The sequence below is a fragment of the Miscanthus floridulus genome, chromosome 8 (assembly GCF_019320115.1).
Source record: "Miscanthus floridulus cultivar M001 chromosome 8, ASM1932011v1, whole genome shotgun sequence".
Taxonomy (NCBI): domain Eukaryota; kingdom Viridiplantae; phylum Streptophyta; class Magnoliopsida; order Poales; family Poaceae; genus Miscanthus; species Miscanthus floridulus.
This window is the reverse complement of record NC_089587.1, coordinates 92127990-92147065: the sequence shown is the minus strand read 5'-3', so window position 1 is coordinate 92147065 and position 19076 is coordinate 92127990.

The window sequence follows — 19076 nt, the reverse complement described above, 5'->3', positions numbered from 1 at the left end:
GGATCTAGCGCTAGGTCACGGTGGAGGAGGACGGAGCCGCGACGCCGCGGAGGAAGTGGGGCCCGGGACGGAGATGGCGATGAAGAGCGCTCGGGGCCCGCCGCGCAGGGGAGGCGAAGAGTGCGGCGTCACAGAGTGGCTTGGAGAGGAGCGGGGACAGGACGTAGAGGAAGGCCGCTGGGAGTGCTGGCTTGGTTGTCGGTGCAGGCATCGCGCGGCTACGCGTGACGAGGAGGTGTCAATCTCGTGGAGTGGGCAGCAGCGAGGCGGAAGTGGGCGCGTGGTGCCCGGTCCTTAGCATAACCAATAGGATATACCCACGTAGGATTGAATTCAAAGCCTTCACTCTTTTGTCCGTCGTTTTTTTCCCTGTCGTGAATTCAATTTTCGGCAGCACCTAGTGCTTTGTTGCAAACATTATTAGTTTACTGTTGAGAAGTTTAGAGTTTACTATGGTTTAGAGTTTGCTCTGCTTCTTGTCTTGCAGATGAAGCCCGTTGCAGCGGTGGCAACTGCTCAGCGTATGATCAAATTACATTACATGGCACCGGCAGGTGGGGTTCATCTTTGGCGTTGGATCACGCAGTAGCAGTAGTTCACATTCACCTCCATGTGTTGCTTGGATTCATTGCAGCTTTTGCTACCAAGCAGAAGTATACACACCACGCGCTCACACGTTAAAACCAGGCAGCAGAAGTATACACAGCTTGATCCATGTTTTATGTGTTTTATGTTCACCTACTCTCCTCCAGGTGCCAGCGATTGTTGATGCTGCCAATCTGCCATGCTGGGTAGTACCACTGTGTCCTGGTTTAATTCCTCCAAACTTCTAAAAAGTGCACTATATAAAAAGAAGATTCTTCATCACATCAAACTTGCGATACATGCATGGAGTACTAAATGTAGACGAAATCAAAAACTAATTGCACAGTTTGCTTTAACTTTGCAAGACGAATCTTTTGAGCTTAATTAATCAATGTTTAGACAATAATTCACAAATACAAACAAAATATTACAGTAGGGAATCTTTACTATGCAAAATTTATCTGTACAAACTTTGCCCAACTAAACACCGGCTGCGTATATCAAATGGTAGGTGCGATGGCGACGACGACTGCCGAGGACACTGCAGCTGTACGTCCACACCAATAATGCCATGTACGATGGTGGGTGATGCACATTCATTCACCTCGACAATGAAACACCACACCGACTTCTCTGGGGTCTGCCTGGTGCTGTAGCACGTCGTCGCCATTAAGCATTAAGGCCCGGTTTAGTTAAAAAAAAATTGGTCTCAAATTATTACATCGAATCTTACGACACATGGAGTATTAAATATAGACAAAAAAAACTAATTGTATAACTTAGTTGGAAATCGCGAGACCAATGTTTTAAGACTAATTAGTCCATAATTAGCCATAAGTGCTACAGTAACTAACATGGATGAATTAATTAGGCTTAATAAATTCGTCTCCTAGTCTCCAGACAAGCTATGTAATTAGTTTTTTTATTAATATCCAAAAACCTCTTTCGATATCCCCGAAATATCCGATGTGACATCAAACATTTTCATTGCGAACTAAGCCTGTTCGTTTGGCTGTAGCTTGTCGTAAACGATCGTAAATTTTCAACCGAAACAGTATTTTTCTCTCATACAAACTAGCCAGCAGTACTTCTTAACGAACCAGCAACGATACGAACCAGCCAACAACAGCTATAAACACACCCTGACACTGCGCGCTCTGAGTGAGCTGGCTTGACCTTGACCCATGGCATCAGCAGGCCATGTGACTCTGACCGAGGCACTCGCGCTCGATCGGCCTCTGTCAACAACACGCAACCCGAGTGATTGATGTCGGCTTACAGATTGCTACTACACCTACAGGTTTTAAGGCCCCGTTTAGTTGCAAAATTTTTTGGATTTTGGGTACTGTAGCACTTTCGTTTGTATTTGATAATTAGTGTCTAATTATGGACTAATTAGGTTTGAAAGTTTCGTCTCGTGATTTTTCACCCAACTGTGCAATTAGTTTTTTTTTCGTCTACATTTAGTACTCCATGCATGTGTCGCAAGATTCGATGTGATGGATACTGCGCAGAAATTTTTAGATTTTGGATGTAACTAAACAGGCCCTAAATACTCTCCAAAAACAATACAATTATAAAATGCGTGCCATCGAACTGATTCAAGTTTTATCAAATTTATAGTAAATAGTATTAATATTTATGTCTTCAAATAAATTTATTATGAATATATATTCTATAATTAATCTAATAATACTTATTTTATATCATAAATATTAATATTTTTTTATAAATTTAGTCAAAGTTCAAAATGTTTGACAAGTCGAGAAACGAAAACTATGTTCTTTTACTTTACGGACGGAGGGAGTAAATGGTACGGAAGCATTTAGAGCGGTCTCCTATGAGCGCTATACAAAATTCATAGCGAATCATGTTTTATTTAGTGGTTTTATTATTATAAGAAAGGTATACATTTTATAAAACATGTATAGCTGCGAAAATTTTATAAAATCTATATCTAATATTAAAATAGTAATTTTCTTCCTTTTGTTTTCACTCTCTTTCCATCTGTCCCTCCTCACCCTCACACTTATTAGCTTTGAAGCTGCAAAACCTCTCTATTGGGGCGCCGCACCACTCGTATCATGGCTTGGCTACCCAAGCCTCTTGTCGCATACACATGTGCATGCACTAACCAGCTATTTAAGTTGAGTCAGCATTTATTATGAGCCTTATAATTTATTTGATTTAAGTAGAGATAAGCCTAATTAATTGCAACAAAAACAGCTATCTTATTATTATTATTATTATTCAAAAGCGCGCAACAAATTATACGTTCTTTTCAAAGCATGTTTGCTAATAAATACTCAAATACATATGCAGGGCTATAAGAGAATATGCCCTTGTTTAGTTCGCGAAATTTAGAATTTGGGGTTACTGTAGCACCTTCGTTTTTATTTGGTAAATAGTGTCCAAACATTGACTAATTAGGCTTAAAACGTTTGTCTCGCAATTTTCCACCAAACTGTGCAATTAGTTTTTCTTTTCGTCTACATTTAATGCTCCATGCACGGGCCGCAAACATTCGATGTGACAGGTACTGTAGCAACTTTTTGGACTTTGGGGTCCAACTAAACAAGGGCTATGTCTCCATATCTATTACTTACCTAGCATTCATTTAATCAATCAGCGTACCCACGACCATTGTAACACCCTCGGTGTTACACTGTAAATCGTTTACTAAAACACTACATAAACATCATATTTATGTGTTAATGTATGTATTATAGTGTGTAAATCAATTTACGTAACTTAAAACGACCAACGGAAATGCATAACGAAAGGTCGTTCGTGACGTATAAGATTATCAAGTATGGATGTTTGCGAATTTTTATTGAACGAAAACACTATAGAATGTATATACGGAACTTTAGTGTAACACTCTCGGTGTTACATTGTACAGTTTTTGCTAAAACACTGCATGATCATCATACTTGTTTGTACATGTGAGTAATATAGGGTATACATCGATATTCGGAACGTGAAACGTTCATTTGAAACAAGAAACAAATGTTACATTTCATGTCTCTTTATATCGTTTAGGGTTCTAAGTGAATTTTTATCGAACAAAAATGCTATAGTGTTTATGCGAACTTTGATAAAGTTTGTAGTACGAACTACGTAGGCGACGATGAAATGCGTGCGATCGAGGACGAGGTTCGCTAGCTAGTATATCAAGTAGCTCGAAAATGGAATCCGACGCGAAACCGTTCGAGGTTTAGTCGTTTCGCGTAAGTTGAAAATGGGTCAACGAAGACATGTTCGGCAATTTTTGTAGAGCGATCGGGTTAAGAAATGACGAGGTGTCTTGGCTTAGTTTGACAGCCCTAGGTACCCTCTTGAGTGTAGAATAGCTGGTTTGACCCTTGAATCTATGGGTTGAGTTTTTGAACGACTTTAAAAAGCGTGCAAGACATGTGTTTGGCAATGCCAGCACCTGGGGCGCGGTCACCGCCCGGCTCTCGGCGTGCCGCACCGGCCGCCCATCGCACCTGCGCGCGCACTTCGCGCGGTGGCTCTGCGCTGCTGGCCACGGTCTCCTGCTGTCGTGTTCTGGCACACGGCTCGAGCGCGCGCTAGGCCAGCCATGCCTGGCTGCTCTGCCCCCCTTCCATCGCGTCCGCCCGTGGATACTACTCGCCGTCACGTCGCTCGCGCTGCGCGCCGTCTGGAGCTGCCGCACTGCTACTGCGCCCTAGCGCACGCATGCACACGCACTATGCCAGTGGGCATGGTTGCTTCGGCCGCCGTCACATCTGCCCACGCATTCTGCTCGCTGCCTCCACGCTGAACTGGTGTCGTGGCTCGCCAAGCACGCTCACACGCATCGTCTGCACGACCACTATTGCCGTTGACGCCCCGTGACTGCACGCGTGTGGGATGGCTGCCTAACCTCGCCATCACATCCGTGTCCGCTGCCACGCTACGTCGTCGTTTTCCCAGACCTGCCATCCCCTGAGGCGCTCAGTGCCAAACCGCCAGCGACTAGCGTGCTGGGCAGCGTGACCAACGTATTGTGCACGCCCCTCGGTTCCCCATCGCTGCATGCACCTGTGCTTTGCGTTGACGTCCGCGACAGCGCCGAGCCAAGTCGCGCCTAAGTTCCCTGTTTCACAGTCGCCATGTCGCCGGGACCGCGCCTTCGAATTCGCCGTAGTGAAGCCATCGCAGTACAATTAACTTCGCCCTCCGCTCCGCTGTGTATCCAGCCACCCAACCGACCCCACCTTGCAGCGAATCTTGCCTTGCCGTGCTCCAATTTGGAGCTGCCGCTCTGCCGGGTCCTTAAGACCGGGTTGGCATGCGCCGCCGGCAAGCCGCTTATCTAGAGCATCTCATGGAAATTCCTTGCACCACCGGCCTCGTCTCCACCTGCTAAGCACCCTGCGCACCTTGCCCGAAGCACTACCGTAGCCCAGCTTTCCCTGACGCGGCCGTGCCATTGCCGTGCGCCGCCGCACCGCCTGTGTGCGCGTGGCCAGGTTCGTTCGGGCAGTCTCTGGTCAAGACAACATGACCGGTAAGCTCAGGGTGAGTCTCTGTGCCTATCCGTGAGTTGGTTCATGCTATCGATGTTATGGCTCACGGGAACGCATCCGCCGTCACAGGGAGAGGACCATCACCGGGGAGGGAGCTCGGGACAGCGTCCCCGTTTGCCGTATCGCCTCCAACCGCTGCGCGTTGACGTCAAGGTGATCATCGGCCCCTTAGATAGGAATTGGAGGGTCGGGTGTGGCCGACGTAGCCGCCCGGTGCCCGCGCCGTCGCGTCGATGCGCGCACGGGTGCTGGGGGACGTGGCCGCGACGAAGAAGGGAAAGGGAAGGGTGGTAGATGAAAAATCTGTGACTCGGTGTAATAGTGTTCGATTTAGTTTCGCGAATAGGGTAGAGGACGGGGCTCTTTCGCAAAAGAGCCAGCCGCGCGCGGGTTTCCGCTGTGGGCCGTGGGATGTGGGCCGAGTCACGCGCCGCTGAATGGACCGAGCCGTCGCTCGCGGGCCGCGTGGTGAAATTGTTTTTCAATTCTCCAGTGAATTACCAACGTTTATTCAATTTAATTTCTAGCTAAACTTTGATAAATTGTAGTAAATTGTGTAGTTGTCCAAAAATAGTGAGACTAATTTTGTTAGGTTCGCAAAAATACCATCTACTTGTTAGTACAGTTAGATTACAGTTAGCTATGACCATGATGGGGTCATAAATTCGAACTGGAGAGCGTAATATTATGTGGAATAATAATTGTAGGAATTTTTGTGGTAGATTGGTGATAGATATGGCTATGAAAATTTTACAGTAGGCTCACTAGATTATTATGTACTTGCTATAAATTTTGTAGCCCTAGAGTAGGATGATAAATAGAGTAGCTATTATCCTTGCTTTATCATATATAGCGTAAATCAGCATTAGGAGTAAGAATACCGATAGTTGTTATAATAATGTATGCCATACTTCATACATGTTATTGGTAGCAATAGATAACGTAGCAGCATGGTTGGTAGCACTAGCTTAGTAGTGAAACAGATGTACTTTTATTTTAAGAGTTGTTGTTGCTGTGTTACTCAGCATGGCATCATCATTTCATGCATGTAGATCATGAGCTGGTAGAATTCGTGCCCGTCGATGAATAGGAGTACGACGAAGTCATTGAGGAGTACGAGGAGGAGATCCTTGTGCAGGAGGAAGCCCTAGAGCCATTTGGTGCTGACCTTACTAACCCGTCGCCTGCCCAAGGCAAGCCCCGGTGCATAACCCCTATTTTTGATCACTGAATATATATGATGTGCATTTAAGTTACATGCATTTTATGGAAACTACATGCATAAATATATCTACCCATGAGTCCTACTAGTATAGGCCGAGTAGCTGCTATGCTCAGGATATCGGTAGCATGAGTAATCTGTCATTACTCGCAAATAGGTGATAAATGTGATCACTCATGATAAAATGGTAGAAAGGAAAATGGCAACCGGGCAGGGATATGGTTTGGGTACTGGTGAGTGTAAGGGGTTGTGTCCTGCAGCCAACAGGGATAGCTCGGTTACACTTTTCCCTGTCTGTGTCAATTAAGGACCGGTCGTTGCCTAAGTCTCGAGGCAAGTCACAGATCTATTATCCCGAGCACATACTTGGGTATGGGCGCAGGGAAGACTCGTTGCTCTCTTATTGTGGATCCAGCTCTTTCCGGACCGATTGATTGGAGGCGGGGATGGTGGAGGTCCTTGCACCGCACTAAGTCCGGGACTCAGGAGTGGGGGCTTAGGGTCCAAGTTTGGATGGGGACCTAGACACCCAGGACAGGAGGGTGATGGGTTAGTCCTGCTTGTGCCTAGGGTACAAGCGACGTGTGTGTTTTCGGGGTACCCAGCTGGGGGCATTGATTCGCGAATCGCTGGGCAATCCGGTACGGCTTGTTTTTGGGTCTAGCACCGTAGTAAGAACTAAAAGATGAAAGGTGATGAAATGGATCTGATTGCTCAACTCTTGCTTGAAAGTAGAACATGTGCTTATATAGACTGGATAGATAATAACTTAATACGACTGATAATAATAATATAAATAAGGACTCACTATTAGTATTGCTTTATGCTAAAATAAAACCAGCAAACCATAAAGCTTCTCATATTCCTTGGAGTCGGGAAATTATTCCCACTAGTCGGATAAGTCTTGCGAGTACATTGTGTACTCAAGGTTTATTTACCTCTGTTGCAGGTGATGCATGAGAAGTACCTTTGTGTGGAGGATTCTTCTAGTGGGCTCAGACGGATCCTCGTTCTTATCGCTAGACGTTTATTTTAAATTCCGTTATTTATCATTCCGCACTCTAACATTTGGTATTATAATAATGTAATTTTAAGAAACTCTGATGTGTGAAATGGATAAGTATTGTAACTCGTTCTCATTATTGAATCCTCGGGAAAAATGTGGATCTTTTGGGTTCTCCCTTGGGGTGTGCCCGACGGATACCATCCGCTGTAGCTTGCTTTCAGAGTGCTTAGTGTCTGGTGGAAGACAAGCACCTCCGTAAGCGTGTTATTTTGGATGGTTCTGCCATAGTTGGTACTAGAGCCAATAATGGTTACGAGTTTCATCACTCTTTTTCAAAACCCAAAAATTTGACCAACAAAAGTTTTGCGAAAAGTATGATGCGCTTAAGTTAGTTAAATAAGTATAAGCCCTAGCAATATGGTCTATCTAGGATAGCAGCACTGGTTTTATCTAATTAGTTTTCTGCAGGTACACTGACTTACGTTGCGTAAGAAATCGTCTAGCATACGAAAAGTGAGTGTACGATGTGCCAATTTTTTTTGCGAATGCCGCTATATTCTGGCTTGAGTGAACGTACAGGATGATACATGCATCATGATAATCGCATTTTTCTTAAACTAAAATTCCCCCCTACACATATGATTGGATTAGTAAAGTGATAGGATTAATTAAAAGAATACTTTAATTAAATGTGCTGTTATTTCTCTAATCCCTTGCTTCTAATCGAGAAGGCTGTTCTAAATGGATGGTTCCTATCTCTTACAGATGAATCTAAGGTCCGGACGCGAGAGCACCAGTGCTGGGCAGCTCACGGTCTTAGCGAGGGCCAAGGCGAGAGTGGCCAGGCCAATGAGCACCACAGGGAGATCCATGGGGCTCCACTTCTAGCTCCTCCTCCTCCACCACTGCCGCCTCCGATGACTCACACTGAGATGATGGCAGAACTAATGGCTGCTCACCGAGAGTCAGCCCGTGCCATGGAGCTAATGGCACAAGCTATCGCTGGCTTCGCCCACGGTGGCCACGGGGGCAATGGTGGGAACAGGGGTGGTGCCCGCCGTCCTAAGGGACCCTCCTCTTACCAAGATTTCCTCAAGACCCACCCGCCCACTTTCACACCGACAGATGAGCCTCTGGATGCGGAGCACTGGCTTCGTATTCTAGAGCAGAAGTTTCTGTTGCTCAATGTGGCCGATGAGTAGAAAGTGTGCTTTGCAGCGCAACAACTATTGGGTTCCGTGAGTGCATGGTGGGATACTTTCCATGCCATGCAGCAGCCAGATCATCTGGCAACCTGGTAGGAGTTCACCACGGCATTCAGAGAGTTCTATATTCCTGCCGGTGTCATCAACCAAAAGCTGACTGAGTTCCTGGAGCTACGACAGGGGAGTATGACAGTGATGGACTATGTTAATAAGTTCAATCACTTGTCCTAGTATGCTGGCATTCATGTGGACACTGATGAGAAAAAGAAGGACCGCTTCTTTTGTGGCCTCTCTTATATCCTTCAGGAGAAGCTGTACACGGCGAACTATCAGACCTTCGGGGCACTGATGAACGCTGCCATCACCATAGAGGGCTTGCAGTGGGATTCCCAGGCAGAGTGGAAGAGGAAGCGGGTGGCTGCGGGGTCTTCTAGCCACCCTCACACTCAGAAGGTACAGGTTGTCCGGCGGGGGCCCTATCAATCATCAGGCGGGCCTTCATTTTGGTAGCCCTAGCTGACTTCTCAGACTTCTTCCACACAGTACCATGCACCCACTCAGCAGGTGCAACCCTAGTAGCCTCAGGGACAGTAGGTCCCACCTCGCCAGGGATTTGGAAACAAGCTGGGTGCTTGTTTCAAGTGTGGCAAAGATGGCCACTATGCCTGAGCGTGTTCCCAGAATAAGCCTGCTCAGTCTGCTCAACCATCAGCGAACTCCAGGCTTGTTAGGAGGACCGTAATCAAGAAGAAAGTGCCCAGCAGATCTGGACATGTGCATTTCACAGATGCTGAGTAGATATTGCAGCAGGAACCGGTGATGGCTGGTATGTTTACCATCGATTCCCATCCAGCTTATGTGTTGTTCGATTCTGGTGCATCACATTCCTTTATGAGCATGGGATTTGTAGACCGGCACAACTTACCACTTATGGCTATACCGTATGCCTATAGAATCCGTACTACAGGTTCACAAATGTTCATCAATATCCGAACGGACACAGTAAGCTTGGTATTAGCCACCCACACTTACCGCCTATAGTTTATGGTAATGCCTAGGCAAGGCATTGATGCTATTCTTGGAATGAACTGGTTATGGGTGTATGGGGTAGTCTTGGATATGAAGTGGAGAAGTGTTGAGTTATGACTTCCATCTTCTAAGGATAGGATGTATCTGCTTGTATCCTCAGATCCAGTCTTATCTGTTGCTGCCCATGCTAAAGCCTCTCCTGATCTTACCCCAATCCCTGTGGTTTGTGAGTTCCCGAATGTTTTTCCTAAAGATCTTCCGGGATTGCCACCAGATAGAGAGGTAGAGTTCTCCATTGAGCTAGAGCCTGGTACTGCTCCTATCTCTAGGCGCTTATACCGCATGGCTCTAAGGGAATTGGCAGAAATGAAGAAGCAGCTGGAAGAATTGATGGAAAATGTTTCATCCGTCCTAGTTCTTCACCGTGGGGTTGCCCAGCTATTTTTGTGAAGAAGAAGGATGGTACTCTGTGGATGTGTGTGGATTACCACCCTCTTAATGTGGTAACAGTTAAGAACAAGTATCCTTTGCCCCACATAGATACTTTGTTCGATCAACTAGCTAGCGCCAAGGTGTTCTCGAAGATTGACCTTCAATCAGGCTATCATCAGATCAAGATTAGACCACATGATATACCAAAGACAACTTTTTCTACTAGGTATGGACTGTATGAGTACCTAGTGATGTCTTTTGGTCTCACCAATGCTCCTGCCTTCTTCATGTACCTGATGAACTCAGTTTTTATGCCAGAGCTGGACAAGTTTATGGTAGTATTCATTGATGATATCCTGATATATTCCAAGAATAATGAAGAACATGCCCACCACCTTCAAATAGTATTATCTCGACTAAGGGAACACCAGCTTTATGCTAAATTCAGCAAGTGTGAATTTTGGTTGGATCGAGTGTAGTTTTTGGGGCATGTGTTGACACATGCTGGCGTTTTGGTAGATCCCAGCAAGGTACAAGATGTGTTGGATTGGAAGTCTCCCAAGTCTGTGCATCAGATTCGTCAATTCCTTGGTCTCGCGGGGTACTATCAGCATTTCATCCTAGATTTCTCTAAGATAGCCCAGCCAATGACCAAGCTGCTCCAAAAAGAAGCAAAGTTTGATTGGAGCCCAGCCTGTGAGGAAGCCTTCTAAGCTCTAAAGACATTTCGGACCATTGCTCCTATGTTGGCCCAACCAGACATTGATAGCCCCTTTGATGTATATTGTGATGCCTCGAAGACAGGTCTGGGGTGCGTGCTTATGCAAGATGGGCGTGTGATAGCTTATGCTTTGCGCCAACTGAAAAAGCACAAGGTGAATTACCCCACTCATGACTTAGAGCTGGCTGCTGTGGTCCACGCTCTGAAGATTTGGAGGCACTATCTGTTGGGCAACAAAGTGCATATCTTCACTGATCATAAGAGCCTCAAGTATATTTTCACTCAGTCTGAGCTAAATATGAGGCAAAGGAGATGGTTAGAATTGATAAAGGATTACAACCTAGAAGTCCATTATCACCTAGGAAAGACCAATGTAGTGGCTAATGCTTTGAGCTGGAAGTCACATCAGGTTGAGGAAACAACTTTGTCTCTCAACTATGCAGAGGTGTTGGCTCACATTGCATTGACCTCAGAATTGCTAGAGCAGATTATTCGACAGCAAAGGGAAGATCCCAAAGAAATTCCCCACATCAGAAAATTGATTGCCGAAGGGCGTGGCCCTCACTTTAGTGTTGATGAGCATGGAGTGGTGAGATACAAAGATAGACTGCTGGTTCCATCCAATGAGGAGCTAAAGAGGAAGATTTTGAGTGAAGCCCATCATTCAAAGCTATCTATCCATCCTGGCAGCAACAAGATGTATCATGATCTATGGCATTTGTACTGGTGATCCAACATGAAGTAGGACATCACCTGACACGTCACGGAGTGCGACACTTGTGGTAGGGTTAAAGCAGATCATATGCGTACTCCAGGATATTTGTAGTCCTTGCCCATTCCTGTTTGGAAGTGGGAGGATATTTCCATGGATTTTGTGGTGGGTTTGCCTTGCACATCCAAGGGCTATGATTCTATTTGGGTCATTGTTGACTGTCTCACTAAGTCAGCTCATTTCATCCTAGTGGACACCAAATATATAGCCAAGAAGTATGTGGAGATATATTTTGATTGGATTGTGACCCTCCATGGGGTTCCCCTTACTATCATCTCTGATAGAGGGTTAGTTTTTATCTCCTGTTTTTGGGAACAACTACAGCAATGACTTGGTACACGTCTCCTCAGAAGCTCCACCTATCATCCATAGACTGATGGTCAAACTGAGAGGGTGAACCAGGTGCTCGAGGACATGTTGAGAACTTGTGCCATTTCTTTCCCTGAGAAGTGGGATGCCTACTTGAAGCTAGCGGAATTTTCTTACAATAATAGCTACCAGGAGAGCATTCGTATGGCATCGTTTGAAGCTCTGTATGACAAGAAGTGTAGAACACCGCTTAACTGGGTTGAAGTGGGAGACCGTGGGTACTTTGGGCTAGAATTCATCAAAGAGGCTCGAGAACAAGTCACCATTATTTGAAGTCACTTGAAGGCAGCTCAGAGCCGACAGAAATCTTATGTGGACAAGCGAAGAAGGCTTTTGTAGTTTGGAGTGGGAGATTATGTGTATCTCAAGGTGTCTCCTATGAGAGGGGTGCATCAGTTTGGTATCCATGGCAAGCTAGCTCCCCGATATGTGGGTCCCTACAAGATTTTGGCACAGTGTGGCCCAGTGGCGTATCGACTTTAGCTCCCCGATATCTTGTTTGTGGTACATGATGTGTTTCACGTCTCTCAGTTGAAGAAATGTCTGTGGGTGCCTGATGAAGCTGTGGAAATTGAAGGGCTTCCCCTCCAGCCTGATTTGACTTATGTTGAGCACCCTGTCAAAATCCTGGACGAGAAAGAAAGAGTGACCAGAAACAGTGTGGTAAAGTTCTACAAGGTGCAGTGGCAAAACCACTCCGAGGAGGAGGCCACATGGGAACATAAGATATATATTGAAGCATTACCCCCACCTTCTCGTTGGCTCTGATAGTTCGTTGCTGCGTTGAAATGTATTTTCTATCTCCTTCTCACACTAGGCACATGAAATCTCGGGCCAAGATTTTATTTTAAGGGGGTAGATTTGTAACACTCTCGGTGTTACATTGTATAGTTTTTGCTAAAACACTACATGATCATCATACTTGTTTGTACATGTGAGTAATATAGGGTATACATCGATATTCGGAACGTGAAACGTTCATTTGAAACAAGAAACAAATGTTACAGTTCATGTCTCTTTATATCATTTAGGATTCTAAGTGAATTTTTATCGAACAAAAATGCTATAGAACGTTTATGCGAACTTTGATAAAGTTTGTAGTACAAACTACGTAGGCGACGATGAAATGCGTGCAGTCGAGGATGAGGTTCGCTACCTAGTATATCAAGTAGCTCGAAAATGGAATCCGACGCGAAACCGTTCAAGGTTTAGTCGTTTCGCGTAAGTTGAACATGGGCCGACGAAACCATGTTCGGCAATTTTTGTAGAGCGATCGGGTTAAGAAATGGCGAGGTGTCTTGGCTTAGTTTGATAGCCCTAGGTACCCTCTTGAGTGTAGAATAGCTGGTTTGACCCTTGAATCTGTGGGTTGAGTTTTTTAACGACTTTAAAAAGCATGCAAGACATGTGTTTGGCAATGCCAGCGCTTGGGGCGTGGTCACCGCCCGGCTCTCGGCGTGCCGCGCCGACATGCACACACTCTGCACGGTGGCTCTACGCTACCAGCCATGGTTTCCTGCTGCCGTGTTCTGGCACACGGCACGCGCACGCGCTGGGCCGGCCATGCCTGGCTGCTCTGCCCCCCCTTCCATCGCATCTGCCTATGGATACTGCTCACCGTCGCGTCGCTCATGCTATGCGCCGTCCGGTGCTACCGCACTGCTACTGCGCCGATGGGCATGGTTGCTTCGGGCGCCGTCGCGCCCGCCCGCGCATTCTGCTCGCTGACTCCACGCTGAACTGGTGTCGTGACTCGCCAAGCGCGCTCACACGCATTGTCTGCACGGCCACTATTGCCATTGATGCCCCTTGACTTCACGCACGTGGGACGGCTGCCTAACCTCGCCATCACATCCGTGTCCGCTGCCACGCTACGCTGTCGTTTTCCCTGACCTGCCATCCCCTGCGGCGCTCAGGGCCAAACTACCAGCGGCTAGCGTGCTGGGCAGTGTGACCAACATATTGTGCATGCCCCTCGATTCCCCATCACCGTGCACGCCTATGCTTTGCATTGACATCCGGGATAGCGCCGAGCCAAGCTGTGCCTAAGTTCCCTGTTTCACAGTCGCCATGTCACCGGGACCGCGCCTTCGAATTCACCACAGTGAAGCCATCGCAGTGCAATTAACTTCGCCCTCCACTCCGCTGTGTATCCAGCCACCCAACTGACCCCACCTTGTAGCGAATCTTGCCTTGCCGTGCTCCAATTTGGAGCTGTCGCTCCACCGGGTCCTTAAGACCGGGTTGGCATGCGCCGTTGGCAAGCCGCTTATCTAGAGCATCTCATGGCAATTCCTTGCACCACCGGCCTCGTATCCACCTGCTAAGCACCCTGCGCACCTTGCCTGAAGCACTACCATAGCCCAACTTTCCTTGACGTGGCCGTGCCATTGCCATGCACCGCCGCACCGCCTGTGTGCGTGTGGCCAGGTTTGTTTGGGCTATCTCTGGTCAAGACACCATGCCCGGTAAGCTTAGGGTGAGTCTCTATTGCCTATCCGTGAGTTGGTTCATGTTGTCGATGTTGTGGCTCACGGGAACGCATCTGCCATCGCAGGGAGAGGACCATCGCTAGGTAGTGAGCTCAGGACAGCGTCCCCGTTCACCGTATCACCTCCAACCGCTGCGCGTTGATGTCAAGGTGATCATCGGCCCCTTAGATAGAAATTGGAGGGTCAGGTGTGGCCGACATAGCCGCTCGGTGCCCGCGCAGTTGTGCCGGTGCGCGCACGGGTGCCGGGGGACGTGGCCATGGCGAAGAAGGGAAAGGGGAGGGTGGTAGATGAAAAATCTATGACTCGATGTAATACTGTTCGGTTTAGTTTCACGAATAGGGTAGAGGACGGGGGCTCTTTCGCAAAAGAGCCAGCCGCGCGCGGGTTTTCGCTGTGGGCCGCGGGATGTGGGCCGAGTCGCGCGCCACTGAATGGGCCACGCCGGTTGCTGCGCATGCGCGCAGGCGGGAAGCCGGGGTGGGCCGAGCCGTCGCTCGCGGCCGTGCGTTGAAATCATTTTTCAATTCTCCAGTGAATTACCAATGTTTATTCAATTTAATTTCTAGCTGAACTTTGATAAATTGTAGTAAATTGTGTAGTTGTCCAAAAATAGTAAGACTAATTTTGTTAGGTTCCCAAAAATACCATCTACTTGTTAGTATAGTTAGATTACAGTTAGCTATGACCATGATGGGGTCATAAATTCGAACTAGAGAGCGTAATATTATGTGGAATAATAATTGTAGGAATTTTTGTGGTAGATTGGTGATAGATATGGCTATGAAAATTTTACAGTAGGCTCACTAGATTATTATGTACTTGCTATAAATTTTATAGCCCTAGAGTAGGATGATTAATAGAGTAGCTATTATCCTTGCTTTATCATATATAGCGCAAATTAGCATTAGGAGTAAGAATACCGATAGTTGTTATAATAATGTATGCCATACTTCATACTTGTTATTGGTAGCAATAGATAATGTAGCACCATGGTCGGTAGCACTAGCTTTGTAGCGAAACAGATGTACTTTTATTTTAAGAGTTGTTATTGTTATGTTACTCAGCATGGCATCATCATTTGATGCATGTAGATCACGAGCTGGTAGAATTCATAGCCGTCAACGAACAGGAGTACGACGAAGTCATTGAGGAGTACGAGGAGGAGATCCTCGTTTAGGAGGGAGCCCTAGAGCCGTTTGGTACTGACCTTACTGACCCGTCACCTACCCAAGGCAAGCCCCGGTGCATAACCCCTATTTTTTGATCACTGAATATATATATATATATATATATATATATATATATATATATATATATGATGTGCATTTAAGTTACATGCATTTTATGGAAACTACATGCATAAATATATCTACCCATGAGTCCTACTAGTATAGGCCGAGTAGTTGCTATGCTCAAGATATCGGTACCGTGAGTAACCTGCCGTTACTCGCAAATAGGTGATAAATATGATCACTCATGATAAAATGGTGGAAAGGAAAATGGTGACCGTGCAGGGATATGGTTTGGGTACTGGTGGGTGTAAGGGGTTGTGTCCTACGACCAACAGGGCATAGCTCAGTTACACTTTTTCCCTGTCTGTGTCAATTAAGGACCGGCCGTTGCCTAAGTCTCGAGGCAAGTCACAGATCTATTATCCCGAGCACATACTTGGGTATGGGCGCAGGGAAGACTCGTTGCTCTCTTGTCGTGGATCTAGCTCTTTCCAGACCGACTGATTAGAGGTAGGGATGGTGGAGGTCCTTGCACCGCACTGAGTCCGGGACTCAGGAGTGGGGGCTTGGGGTCCAAGTATGGACGGGGACCTAGACACCCAGGACAGGAGGGTGATGGGTTAGTCCTACTTGTGCCTGGGGTACAAGCAGAGCGTGTGTTTTTAGGGTGCCTAGCTAGGGGCATTGATTCGCGAATCACCAGGCAATCCGGTATGGCTTGTTTTTGGGTCTAGCACCGTAGTAAGAACTGAAAGATGAAAGGTGATAAAATAGAACTGATTGCTCAACTCTTGCTCGAAAGTAGAACGTGTGCTTATATAGACTGGATATATAATAATTTAATATGGCTAATAATAATAACATAAATAAGGACTCACTATTAGTATTGTTTTATGCTAAAAGAAAACCAGCAAACCATAAAGCTTCTCATATTCCTTGGAGTCGGGAAATTATTCTGACTAGTCGGATAAGTCTTGCGAGTACATTGTGTACTCAGGGTTTATTTACCCCTGTTGTAGGTGATGCATGAGAAGTACCTTTGTGTGGAGGATTCTTCTGGTGGGCTCAGACGGATCCTCGTTCTTATCGCTAGATGTTTATTTTAAATTCCGTTATTTATCATTCCGCACTCTGACATTTGGTATTGTAATAATGTAATTTTAAGAAACTCTGATGTATGAAATGGACAAGTATTTTAACTCGTTCTCATTATTGAATCCTTAGGAAAAATGTGGATCTTTCGGGTTCTCCCTTGGGGTGTGCCCGATGGATACCGTCCGCTGTAGTTTGCTTTCGGGGTGCTTAGTGTCTGGTGGAAGACGAGCACCTCCGTAAGCGTGTTATTTCAGGCAGTTCTGCCACATTTAGTAAAGTTAGAAGTATGAACGTTGTAGATGATGGTGAAATACCTAAGGTTGAGTAATGAATTCACTAGCTATCTGGTCTAATAGATTGGAAAGTGAATTTCACGTGAATCCAATCGAGACTTAGTCAAATTTCTTAAGTCGGAAAATGGTTTTACAAGGCTAAGTTTGGTAGTTTTTGTTGAATATTTGGGTTAGGGAGTGATGTGGTTTTAGGGCTAGTTTTAGTAGCCTAACATGCCCTCTTGAGTATAGAAATGGTGGTTTGGCAATTGAATCATCGAATTGGATTTTTGGGATGCTTTAAAAAGCGTGCATGGCACGTTTCTAGCTGGTTTCAGAGACTGAGCGTGGTCACCGTGCCTCGGCACTCAGCGTCACAGCGCTGGCTCGCCCAACGCGGGTACACACACAAACCACCACGTAGGCTCTGCATCGCCACTGTCGTGCCCCATCATGTGACCCACGCACGCACTCACGCGCACCGCCGCACTCGGCAGGACGCTGGGGGCTGGTGGCCTGGCCGCTCTGCCCCGTCACTATCGTCGTGGGCCCGATGCCCTGGCCGGTCCGCTGCTGGCCGCCTCGCTGTGTCATCGCGCTACTGCTGGGCACGATCATGATTGTTGGGTCGCCCACGTGCACCCACACCGCTTGCGTCGTGTCCACCTTAGCCGCTGTGCCACCGCCGTCCCATCACCGTGCTACGCCGCGCTGTCATCGTCGCACCTCTACACACTGTCGTCGCGTCCGCCTGCGCCTCTACGTCATTGCTGTCTTCAATTCATGCACGTGGCCTTGCCAAGGCCACCCACTTGTCGTTCACCATTAATGGTGCCATGTCCACGCTGCTGCGCTGCCACCGCCCTTATACAGGTATGCCCCCTCTCCTGGCTACGTTGGCTCACAGTGCTTGCGCATGTGCTGTCGTGGCATCCCGCCAAATCTAGACAATGCAGTCGGACCCATCCCCTCTTTCCTCTCCCTCCTCTGTTGCCCGTGCCTACCAGGCCACGCCTTCAATCTGGCATGGATAGGTCATGTCTCTTCAATTCGGTGCGCTTCTGACTCTGTCTTCAAGCCTGCTAGCCAACCGACCCCGCTCTGTGTCCAATCGCGCCTTAGCAAGCTTCAATTTGGAGCCGGACGTCCGCTGTCGTGCCATTAAAGGCTTAGCCGCCGTTGTTGTGGGCATTACTATGGCAGAACCGCCTGAAATAGCGTACTTACGGAGGCGGTCGTCTTCCATCATATACTAAGCACCCTGAAAGTAAGCTACAGCGAGCGGTTCCATCGGGCACACCCCAAGGGAGAGCCCAAAAGATCCACATTTTCCTAAGGATGCAATAATGAGAACGAGTTACAATACTTAGTACATTTCATACATCCAGAGTTCTTAGAAATTCATTATTACATTGCCAAATTTAGAGTGTGGAATATTATACAGCAGAATGATAATAAACATCTATCGATAATGAACAAAGATTCGTCTGTGCCCACCAGAAGAATCCTTCACACAATGGCAATGTCTCAAGCAGTACCTGCAATAGGGGTAAATAAACCTTGAGTACACGATGTACTCGCAAGACTTATCCAACTAGTGGGAATAATTTCCCGACTCCAAGGGATATGCAAAGCTTTATGGTTTGCTGGTTTCCTTTTTGCAGAAAGCAATACTAATAGTGAATCCTTATTTATGTCATTATTAGCAGCCATGATTAATTTGTTATCTAGCCATTCTATGTAAGCACTTGTTCTACTTTCAAGCAATCAGTTCCATTTCTTCCCCATTCACCTTTTAGTTCTTACTATGGTGCTAGAGTTTAGACAAGTCGGACCGACACGGCGGTGATTCATGAATCAATGTGCCCAGCTGGGTACCCCAAAAACATACACCTCGCTTGTACCCTAGGCACAAGCAGGACCAACCTATCACCCTCATATCATAGGGTCCAGGTCCCCGTCCAAACTTGGACTCCAAGCCCCCGCTTCTAAGTCCTAGACTTTGTGCGGTGCTTAGACCTCCACCATCCCCGCCTCCAATTAGTCGGTCCAGAAAGAGCTAGAACCCACGACAAGAGAGCAACAAGTCTTTCCTGTGCCCAT